The following is a 12,323-nucleotide window of genomic DNA, read 5'->3' on the forward strand; positions in this document are numbered from 1 at the left end:
ACAAAAAATTAACGACCTAATTTTTAATCAAAAGACATAACCAAAAACTATGAGAGATTGAAAATTAAAAAAGGGATTGGTGCTGTGGCATAGCAGGTAAGGCTGCCACCTCTAGTGCCGGCATCTCATATGGGCGCCAGTTTGAATCCGGGCTGCTCCCCTTCCGATCCAGCTTTCTGCTGTGGCCTGGGAAAGCAGTGGAAAATGGCCCATGTCCTTGGGCCCCTATACCCACGTGGGAGACCCAGAAGAAGCTCCTGGTTCCTGGCTTTGGATCGACACAGATCTGGCCATTGCGGCTAATTGGGGAGTGAACCAGCAGATGGAAGACATCCCTCTCTCTCTCTCTGCCTCTCCTTCTCTCTGTGTATAACTCTTTCAAATAAATAAATAAATCTTTAAAAAATAAGAAAATTAAAAAAGAACTAAGTCAGGCTTCTGAAAATAAACAAAAGTGACCAAAGAAAGATTTCATAACTTGTACATGTAAAGAATTTGGAGAGGACAAAATTCCATAAATAACAATTATTATGACATATATAATTATTAAGACATATATAATCTATAATAGAGGTAATTTCCAATGACACACAAAAATAAGGCAAAATTAAAATAGTGTAAAGGAAATAATATGTAAAATTAGTTCTCTTTGTATTCTTCAAATGAAAGAGAAGTAAATAACTAAATCATAACAAAGATGCATGTTACATTTTTAAAACATAAAGAAAATGTAACTTCCACATAGCAGAAGGAAAATTGAAAGCAAAAAAAAAAAGAAAGTTTGTTCAATCTAGTAGAATAAAGATAAATATAATCAAAGATTAAAATACATTTATTTTACCTTCTAAAAGGAATATAAAAATATCTAAGTCTACTCATGATTTTCTAAGAAAGTAACGAATATCCAAGCCAGAAATTAAACCAGGCAGGAGCCCAGACAAGTAGAATATTGATGTTCACTTTTGCTTTGAAGGCTCCCTCTCTGTCTCTCTCTAACACACACACACACACACACATACAGACACACATATACACACATATATAAAATACTTACTGAAAAGGGAACTTAAGCTTTGATATTTAAAAACTTTAAGAGGCTCTGAGGCCCTTATCCAAGCTGGTGTGTATGCAAGGAATGACAGAAATATGAAAGCATGATTTTGCAAACAAAGTTCATCAAGTATACCAGATGAAATGTTGCTGGGAACAGAATATTCTCATCTTACCAAATCATCAGATTATTTTTTACTTAAAAAATAATATAGTGGCTGGCGCTGTGGCTCACTAGGTTAATCCCCCGCCTGCAGCGCTGGCACCCCGGGTTCTAGTCCCAGTTGGGGCACCAGATTAACAAAAAAAGGAAAAAAAGTAAAAATAATAATATAGGAGTGTTTAACCTAGAGAGTAAGACATCTGGGTCCCACATCAGAGTGTCTAGATTCAATATCAGACTCTGCCTCTGACTACAGATCCTTGTTAATGCTGAACCTGAGAGGCAGCAGTGATGGTTCAAGTGAATGAATTCCTGCCATCCACATGAGATACCTGGATTGCATTTCTAACTCCTGGTTTCAGCCCTAGCTCAGGCCCTACAATTGCAGGTAATTTGGGTAGTGAACTAGCAGATGAGAATCCTGTTTATCTGTGTCTGTCCCTCTTGATAAATAAATAAAAATTTAAAAGTAATAATATAAAACAAAAATGAGGGTTAACAAAAGTAAAATGCAGTCATTACCACTTTATCCAAATGACCAATGCTAACAGCACTGATAGTGAGACATCCTAAATACCCTCTGATGAGTACAGTGTAAGATATATAAAATCACTTACAGTATTCTTGCCAAAAATAGCAGTCTTTACATTTTCCTTTGAGTTTACTGGAAAGACAGTACATAGAAAAACAAGTTCACATACAAGGAAACAGACCAGTACAGAATAAAGACTTCATGTAAGCCTTCAAAAGTCAGTATCATGTGAAAGGAGAAAATGAAAAGCATGAGGAATTTTCTATATTATATGCAACAATAGAGACTATATTTAGGTAGTGCTGGAAAATTACTGATAACTTTCTTAGATGAAATAGAATGCATTTAATTTTAGAATACATACAATAAGTAGGGGTAATGTAGTTTGATGTTATCAACTTACTTGAAAATGGCTCAATACAGATTTTTTTAACAAGTGCATATACAATGAATATGACAGAGTGGCAACAACTGTTCAAGTTAGGAACATAGATTTTGGCATCACCCTGTGGGTTAGAATGTTCATTTCAACTCTATTTTGCATGTTTTTATTTCCTTATGCATAAAATGAAATTTATAATATCTATTTTTCACAGAATTATTTGAATAGTGAGAGGAAGACTTTAATATACTCAGGGTGGTGTGTGCACAATAACCTTATCTATAATACTTATTATTATTATTAACAGTGCACTTTTGTTATTTCATGTACTGCCTCATTAATTGGAGACAATTTTATCAATAGATAAATAGCTAAAATACACTTACTTCAATTCATTAGCACGTATTTTGAATATTCAAGTTACAAATTCTAAACCAGAATACATGGTAATGTCTGACTTCCCAAAATGATGGAAATCAGTTAATATCAATTAATATTTCTAGAGCTCAGGTAAGGAACAAAATCAACCAAAACTCCATGTTATTCTGTACTTAAGAAAGAGTGGTCAGGAAAGGCCACTTATATGAGGAGACTTTTGAGTTATGCCATGTATATACCATTATGTAAAAGTAACACATAAAAACATGTATTCGTGTACCTCTATGCAGATTCATATGACGTAACAGTATTCAATCACTAAAAGGAATGAAATACCAATACATGCTACCACATGGACGGACCCCAAAATAAAATAAAAAAGAAGCCTGACACAAAGAGGCCATAAGAAATATGTACAGAAGATAATTCATAAAGACAGAACACAGGTGATTTCCAGGGGATGGGATATATGGGAAGAAATTGAAAAAAATTCAATGATAGTTCAAAACACTGATGTTCATGTTTACCTTGAAGGTCTTATATTTGATATTTACTAAAATAAGAGAACTTAAATTTGTTGATTTTATCTGCCCATTTCCATCTATTCTTATTGTTGTAACATCATACCTGAGGCAAATTTTTTTCTTGCCTCCCAACTCTCTTTGTCATAATCTCTCCTGAATACAAATATTTTGGTATTATTAGATATCTTCTTATATTTAACTTCTATATGAAAAATGACTAGGTTTACTAGATTTAGGAATAACATTTTAAAAAAAGATTTATATTTTTTATTTGAAAGAGTTACAGAGAAAGAGGGAGAGAGAAAGGGAGGGAGGGAATGAGGGAGGGAGAGAGAGATCTCTTCCATCTGCTAGCTCATTGTCCAAGTGGCTGTAGTGGCCAGTGGTGAGCCAGGAAAAATCAGGAGTCAGGAACTTCTTCCAGATTTCCATGTGGACAGAAGGGCCCCAAATACTTGGTCCATCTTCCATTACTTTCCTAGGCATATTAGCAGGGAGCTGATTCAGAAGTGAAGAAACTAGGACATGAAATAGCTCCCATATGGGATGACGGTATCACAGGCAATGGCTTTACCCATTACATCAAAATGTCAGCCCTACGGAAATAACCTTTTGAAGTTCAGGCAATAAATATCCCTAATCCAGAGATGAAGAAACAAAGATTGGGTAGGTTAGGTCATTGGATCAACTTCTCAGAGTGAATAAGATGCTGAGTAGGAACTCAGTATTTGATAGCTCCTGTTGACATGCTCTGTTTAGGCAATGATGCCTTAGTTCAGTTTGGTTGTTGGCTGATTTTCAGTGATTCCAGTAAGTGCTATCTTAATCCCTCACCAGTGCTTTTTCTCACAATGCACCACTTTGATGGAATGCCTCCCTACCACTAGGAAATTGACCAGTGATTCAGTCTATAGCACAGCCTTTCCAACCACTCTAATCTGCCTACCTAGGTCTCTGTTCACAGACATGCAATTCAGATTGAATTGGGTCCAATTTTATCCCCTGGCATTCTGAGGTTGAATGTCACCAATTTCACAAGCCTGAATGCTTGAATTTTTCCCAGGAATTTATTTTTCTATTTACCAGGGCTTTATACATTCAAAGTTTCCTCTATCTCAACTCCAATTTATTGACATAATATAGCATTTCCTTGTATTAACCTAAAAATAGAATGTAGCGATCCTCTTCAAATTTAACCAAATTAATTCATTCACACACAAAAAAAATGAACAAGTAATGGAGTCTCTAGTAAAGATACTCTAAGAATCACAAATTGGGACAGATGCCTGCATACTCCATGGAAAATAATTTACTAATAGTGAAATGTAATAATTTAAAATAGATACATGATGTCTACAACTCTCTTTTTGGGTGGAGCTGATCTGTCCTCAAAGTCTCTTAACTATCCTCTATTGGGCAGAACAGTGTACCACCTTGCTGATCCATTAATGAGGACTCCACCCTACAATCTAACCTATAATTAGAGACTAATTCAGCTCTCTGAAGTCTGTACTTCAATCTGCCAACCTAAACCCATCTGGATTGGTGGCCTGGGTGAAGCCTACAGTTTATGAGCATTTGAAGTTCCATAATGCTTCAAATGTGCTTTTCCAGTATTAATCCATAGTTACTTATGCCATAAAGCATTTTCTGATTTTTACTTTCTGCATTGTAATTTTCCATTCAAACAATGAACTTTTTACATACATACTCACACAACTCACACCGGATCAATGTATCAGATTTATCTTTCCATTTTGGCAGCCATATAGCAGAATTCTGTTGCCAACTGCTTGATTATTAAGTTTATAAACTGTTATGGCAGGTGCTGTAGCATAGCAGGTAAAACTGAAATTGAACAGCATTTGTCTCTTTTGACTAATATACATCACTTACCAAGGTATCCATGTTATAGTAAATGAGAGAATTTCCTTCTTTCTCATGTCTGAAAAAAATCCCATTGTGGATACATCATTTTCCTTTATCAATTGATCTTTTGAGAGATATTTGGGTTGCTTCCACTTCTTTGCTAATATGAATAATGCTGCATTGAACACATATATGCTACTATAATTCAAGACATTTAATTCTTTTGGATACATAGCCAGAAATGGGACTGCTATATGACATTTGATTTTTTTGGGAGAAGCCTCAATATGGTTTTCAGAGTAGCTATACAATTTTACATTCTTACCAACAGTGCACAAGACTCACTCCTAGTTTCTTTACCTCATTACCAACACATCTCTTTCTCTTTCTTTCTCTCTTTCCTTTTGTAATAGGGGTCATCCTAAGGAGTAGAAGGTACTACCTCACCGTGGTTTTGATTTATAAGAAATTTATCTAATTATTAGTGATGTTGAACCTCTTTCATAGACTTGTTGATTTATATATATTTTTGAGGAAATGTGTATATAAGCCCTTTTCCTTATCTTAATTGGGTTATCTGGGGGTTTTATTTGTTACTGAATTGTGTATCTACCAATATATTACTTGCAAAAATCATCAGATATGTGATTTGCAATAACATTTCCCTTTCACTGTGTTTATTTTTCCTTTGATGCACAGAAGTTTAATGTAGTCCCCTTTCTCTAATTTCGCTTCTGTTGTCTGAACTTATTCATAAGTAATTAGCAAATCCAGTATCATTCAGCTTTCCCCCTAAGCTTTCTGTTTGTAGTTTTTAGTCTTATGCTTACATCTTTTGAGTTAATTTCTGTATATGATAGAAAGCAAAGATACAAATTCATTCTTTTGCATGTAGATATCTAGTTTTTCTACATGTTGAAAACAATGTCATTTCTCCATTGTGTGTGATCTTTGCACACTTGTCAAAGATCAACTGAACAAATGAGTTTATTTGTAGAATTTCTACTCTGTTGTGTTCCATGTTTGTCTTCTTGCCAGTATTACACTGTTTCAAGTGTTGTAACTTTGTAATAGGCTTCAAAATCAGGAAGTATAAGGTTTCTAACTTTCTTCTCTTTTGAAATTGTTTTTGATGTATTGGAGTCTTTTTTTTTTTGAGAGAGACAAACAGAAAGGTAGAGCGCCCATCTGCTTGATCGCTACTCAATGCTTGCAATGGTTGAGACTAATCTAGGTCCAAGCTGGGGGTCTGGAATGAAGTCCAGATATCCCCCATGGACAACAGGAACCCAATTATTTTAGTCCTGGCTGCTGCCTCCTGAGTCTGCATTAGCAGGAAGCTGGAGTCAAGAAATGGAGCCAGGAATTGAATACAGGCACTACAATATAGGATGCAGTAGTTAGCCACTAGGCTAAACAACTGCCAAGCTTTGAAATTTCACAAAAATTTTAAGATATTATTTCCTGTTTCTGCAAAAAAAAAATGCAACTGAGATTGTTTAATAGTCATTTAAAAATATATTTATTTATTTATTTATTTATTTGAAAGAGTTACACAGAGAGGAGAGGCAGAGAGAGAGAGAGGTCTTCCATCTGCTGGTTCACTCCCCAATTGGCCACAAGGGCTGGAGCTGCACTGATCCAAAGCCAGGAGCCAGGAGCCAGGAGTTTTTTTTTTTTTTTTGGTCTCCCATGAGGGTACATGGGCCCAAAGACCTGGGCCATCTTCTATTGCTTTCCCAGGCCATAGCAGAGAGATGGTTCAGAAGTGGAGCAGCCAGGTCTCCAACTGACACACTATATGGGATACCTGTGCTTCAGGCCAGGGCATTAACTTGCTGCACCACAGCACCCTGCCCCTGGGTACTGTGTTGATTCTGTTAATTTTGCTTTGAGTTGTATGGACATTTTAACAATGTTGTCTTGCAATCCATTAACATACACTTACTTTGCACTTACTTAAATCTCCTTTATTTTAGCAGTGTTTAATAGCTTTCAACACACATATATTTTGCTTTGTAGTTTATGCTTATTTCTAAGTATTTACTCTCTTTGATGCTACTGTAATGGGATTGTTTCATAATTTCCTTCTTTTTTTAAAAAGATGGCTACTTTGCAAAAATATTTAAAACTCTGGATTCTATTTGAATTCAATGTATATGTGAATAGAAGACTCTGAGACAAAAGTTCAAGGATAAATGGTTAAGAAGTGACCTCCAGAAGCACTTATAGAGAAGCAGGGAAGAGAACTCTGCTTGTCTCCTAGAAGTAAGGCAGAGAAGGAAACTATACATTGTTTTACTAATGCGCTGGATTTTACTCACCAGTAGGATTAAGCTGTGCATGCATGTCTCAAGATCATCCCATCCCCTAAAATATCATTGTCTGAAGGTTTCTGCAGAGATTATTAATTCAAGAACATTTTAAACAATCCAGAATCCTGGCTGCCAAACAGAATCCTCAGATAGCAAGAGGCCAGAGCAACTGTGTATGACAATTATAATGCCTGAGGAGTATGGGTAGAAACATCAGGATATCTTCAAACACCTTGACCATCACTGAGAGTAGGGGTGCACAAACTTCAGTCGTTCCAATGTCTCAAATGCATCTTCTGTCTACCTCCCAGATTCATCCACATCTGATAGTTGGCAGTGGTTAGTATGTCTAAACGAGGCTTGTCTAAAAGGAGAATAACTACTCTGATGCTGGCTAAGGGAGAGATGGCATGGTAGAGTTAGTGTCCATTTCATTTGGTTACATAGGAGATTTTCTTCCTCAAAAACTTGTCAGAGATTAAGCTGCCACTCACTGGAGTTGCCTGTATCCCAAATCAGAGTGTCTGTATCCCATATCCCAGATCAAGCCCCATCTCTGCTTCTAACCAGTTTCCTACTAATGTGCCTGGCATAAACATATGATAGTCAAAATACTTGGATTCCTGTCATCTTCCATTTTTTAAAGACATTAATAGTTATATGAAAGGCAGAATGACAGAGTGAGATAGACAGAGAGAAAGACAGAGAGAGGTCTTCTGTCTGCCAAGTCTGAACCAGAAGCCAGGAACTCTATCATGGTCTCCTACATGGGTGGCAGGGGCCCAAGTTCTGGGGTCATCTTCCACTGCTTTACCAGGCATATTAACAAGAAGATGGATTGAATGTGGAACAGCTAGGGATCAATCTGATACAGATGGCAGGCAGATGAAAGATTTCCCTGTCTCTCTCAATCTCTCTCTTACTTTCTCTCCTTTCTCTGTAATTCTGCCTTTCAAATAAAAACATTAATTTTTATTAGTACCTACATTTGTATTTTAAGAGCTATCATCCACATAAACTCTCAGTCCAAATGGGTCAGGATATGGAAATACAGCTTAATTCGGATGTTAAAAAAATCAACTATAGGAAGTGTCAGCAAAATTTTCTATAAAAGACTGGAAAGCAAATATTCTAGACTTTGTGAACTGAAAGGCTAAATCAAAGACATTGTATAGATATTTATATAACAAGAGAAAAAAATCTTTCCACAAACATATTGACAAAATTAAAAATAAAGTTTTGTGTGAGAAGAACTGAATTATTTCTTTATTGAGAGGGATATCGTTTCATTTAAATGAAGTTGAAAGTTAGTATTCTCTTCAATAAAAAATCAGCTGTAAATGTTCATCAGTTAATGCTGATCTGTAATGAGATTTCATCCCTTTCATCTTTAAAAATGTCTTTCAACACAGATAGGTATTGCCAACTACTCATAATAATTCATGAGAATATAATTTTAATTGAGTATATTCATCATTTGGAAGGTATTTATATATTCTATTAGATTCAACTCTTTGATATTTGCCTTTTAGCACATCATTTACAATGTAAATTAATCACTTCCAATTAGAGGCTAAGCAGAAACTCCACCACTGTATAATAAATGAATTTTGAAATATGAAAATTTCCTTTTCACTTGTATTGAGGTCCAAAAAACATTGCTAGAATTGTAGTCTGAGTCTAGAAATACCACGAAAATTTATATCAGTAAACGAATCTTCTAGTACTAACTTTTACAGGTAGAACACAAGGCAGCTAGACAGTAACTGAAGCAATATTTGCTGTCAAAGTAAGTTCACTGCAATAAAAATTTGTTCCAAGAGGAGCAGAGGTGGGGAAGCAAGACCCATCTCCTTAAAAACCCCCAGCCTCAACTGGACTGTGCGCTCAGCTCTCTGCATCTTTGCTGAGCCGCCCACCTGGCCTGGTCAGGTGTAATCTCTCCACTCAACATGTAACCTCCCTCCTTCCTCCTCCCCAGTCTCTCAGGCTCTGTCTGGAGAGGTGCCCATCCATCCTTACAGATGTCCCTTCCCTAATAAACCTTGCTATTTTACCTCCCAAAAAAAAAAAAATTCACACTTAAGTGCTATTTTCCCTAGTATTTGCTGGCAATTCATTACACAACATTATGAAGTCTTCAGCAAATGTAAAGTAGTGTGAAAGCATGCAGTATTTAGTAATAACTATTAAAAATAGTGCTTTTGTTCAGAACCTTCATTCTCAGATGTAAACTCAAACAGTAAAAATTTATACTGGTAATCAGGCTGCTGTGTGATAGGTAAGTCACGATATTCTAGCATAAAATTAATGCTGGTAAGTCCACAAAAGTGAATGGCATTCACCATTGACATTCTAGGTCAAAAACACATAATAGATCCAAATATTTTCCGAAAAAGTAATAGCATGATATACAACCATAGCCTTTAAACACTGCACATTTTTACAAGCTCTGCAAACTTCTAATTGAATCTATTTCTGAATCACTATATATATATATATATATATATATACATATATATATATTTAACAGGTTTTTATTTACTTTATTTTTCTTGTGTAAAACCCTGTGTTGTAGGCATAGCTGGAGCCTGGGTCCTCTTTGCAGACACTCTGGGGTGGATCTTTATTAGAAGCCAGTGAATTCCTGATCAGGACACTTGGTGAACATGGGGGGTGACGTCAGAGAGCTGTAGGTCTTGGAGACAGCATCAAAGGTGCCGCAGCAAATTTGCCCAGGGTGGCAAAGTAGATCCTGGCTAAGGTGCAGCAATCATCAATGCCAGCCAGCAGCAGCAGCTCCCTGGGGACAGGGGTCAAGATGATGCCATTTCCTCTGGGAATGGGAATGAGATGCATGAGCACAGAGCCACAGCATCTGGTCACCTTTCAAGGCACTGCTGAATCATTATATTTTTGCCATTATCAATGATAACACATCTTAGAAGATTCCACTTCAGTTTTTCTTGAATTAAGGTTTTCTTTTTTCTTTTTTTCTTGAAAGGTGGAGTAACAGAAGGACAGGGAGAGATTGAGAGAGAAGGAGAGATCTTTCATCCACTGGTTTATTCCCCAAATGGCCACAACAGCTGAGCCAGGCCAAAACCATGAGCCTGGAGCCTCCTCTGGGTCTCCCACATGGGTACAGGGGCTGAAGCACTTGGGCCAATCTCCACCGCCTTCCCAGGTGCATGAGCAGGAAGCTGGATGGGAAGTAGAGCAGCTGGATTTCGAATTGGCACCCATGTGGGATGCTGGCATCACAGGAGGCAGCTTTATGCACTATGCCACAGCATCAGCCCTTCTTAAATTTGTTAAAGAAATTGTTGCTTGTGAATGTTTAACACAGACTGATTTTTCAGCTTTCCCAATGTTAGTACTAACTCCCCCCCAAAAAACAACTGAACAGTATAGTAACATCTGTCAGCGCACAAATAACACCCCCTCAAAAAAAAAAAAAAAAACTTTCAGAATTGTCTGCTTACTTAAAAAAAAAAGATTTATGTATGTATGTATTTATTTAGAAAACCAGAATTACAGAGAGAGGGAGACACAGAAAAAGAAGTCTTCCATCCTCTGATTCACTACCCAGGTGGCCACAACACCCAGAGCCAAGCCAGGAGTTTCTTCCAGGTCTCCTACCTTGGTGGCAGGGGCCCAAGAACTTGAATCATCTTCCTTTGCTTTTCTCAGACCATTAGCAGGATTGGAAGCAGAGCAGCAGTGACATTAACCAGGGCCCTTATGGGAAACCAATATTGCAGGCGGCACCTTTATCCACTATGTCATAATGCCAGGCCCTGTTTGCCTTATTTTTTAACTGGCTAGTGATGAAGTCCTAAATATTCTCAACTCTTTTCTTGTGATTTATTTACTAATTTAATTATATGAAAAAGGCAGAATGACAGAGAGAGAAGAAAAGACAGAAAGAGATCTTCCATCTGCTAGTTGATTTCTCAATGCATGCAATAATTAGGGCTACAACGGGCTGAGTTCAGGAGCCCAAAACTCCAACTGGTGGTGTAACCTGCTGTACCAGTGCCCACCCCTCCTCAACTCTTCATGTAACTCTTTTCACCAAAAGGCTAATAGTCATAGACAAGTTTATTTTTGTAAACACATTTCTTTGGTTGTTTTAATCAAACATGATTCAATTAACTCACTATCACTAAGTGGCTTTTTCTAGTTTAATAAATGAGCCATTCAAAATCTTACTTTAGTTGCAGTTCATGTTCAGTTCTCACAATTGTGAGCATTTCTATTGAGATGAGATCTTTCCTTTTGAAATTTTCTCATTTTCCTGACCATTGCTTTCCTGTGCATATGTTAACTGTTATGAGTGCTTATTCTGGTATTATCACTACATAATATAATCTTTCAGCACACCCATAGATGAAAAATCAGCACAACATTTTGGCATTTAATTCAAAAATAAAATGATTCACACTCAACTATGCTTTAAAAAGTGTAGCATCTGTATTAATTTACTGTGACTGCTCTAATGAATTATTAGAAACTTAGAGAAAACAATACAAATTCATTCTTTTATAGTGCTGGGTTTAAGTCTTATGAGGCTAAATTGAGATGTCAGTAAGGTCAATGCTTTTTGGAGGCTACAGGAAAGAAACTGTTCCTTTCCTCTCCTAGAATATAGAAGTTTTGGGGATAGAATGAACCGTGACTTGTATCATTCCACTCTCTGCTTCTAGTATCACATCAGCTTGTCTCTTCATTGACATTTCTATGTCCCTTTTATAATGAACTGTGTGGTTACATCAGACATCCCCAGATCATACAGGATAATTTTCTCATTTCAAATTCCTTGATTTTATTGCACATGCAAAGTTCTATCACTATATAATGTAACATATATGTTCTGAAAATTAGTACATGGTATATTTAAGATATTCAGACTTCTATGCATTTAGAGTTCACTTTTTTCTAATTTTGACATAATGATTATGCGCTGAGAATAAAAAGTAAACAAGAAATTGAGGACCAGTATTGCAGCATAAAGAGTTAACCCAAACTAAATATAATGTAGCATTTTAATGTTTTACAGTTCTTCAGGGTCAAGCAGAACTTCAGGCTCAACTCAACAAAGTTTATC

The sequence above is a fragment of the Lepus europaeus genome, chromosome 4, assembly GCF_033115175.1.
Source record: "Lepus europaeus isolate LE1 chromosome 4, mLepTim1.pri, whole genome shotgun sequence".
Taxonomy (NCBI): Eukaryota; Metazoa; Chordata; class Mammalia; order Lagomorpha; family Leporidae; genus Lepus; species Lepus europaeus.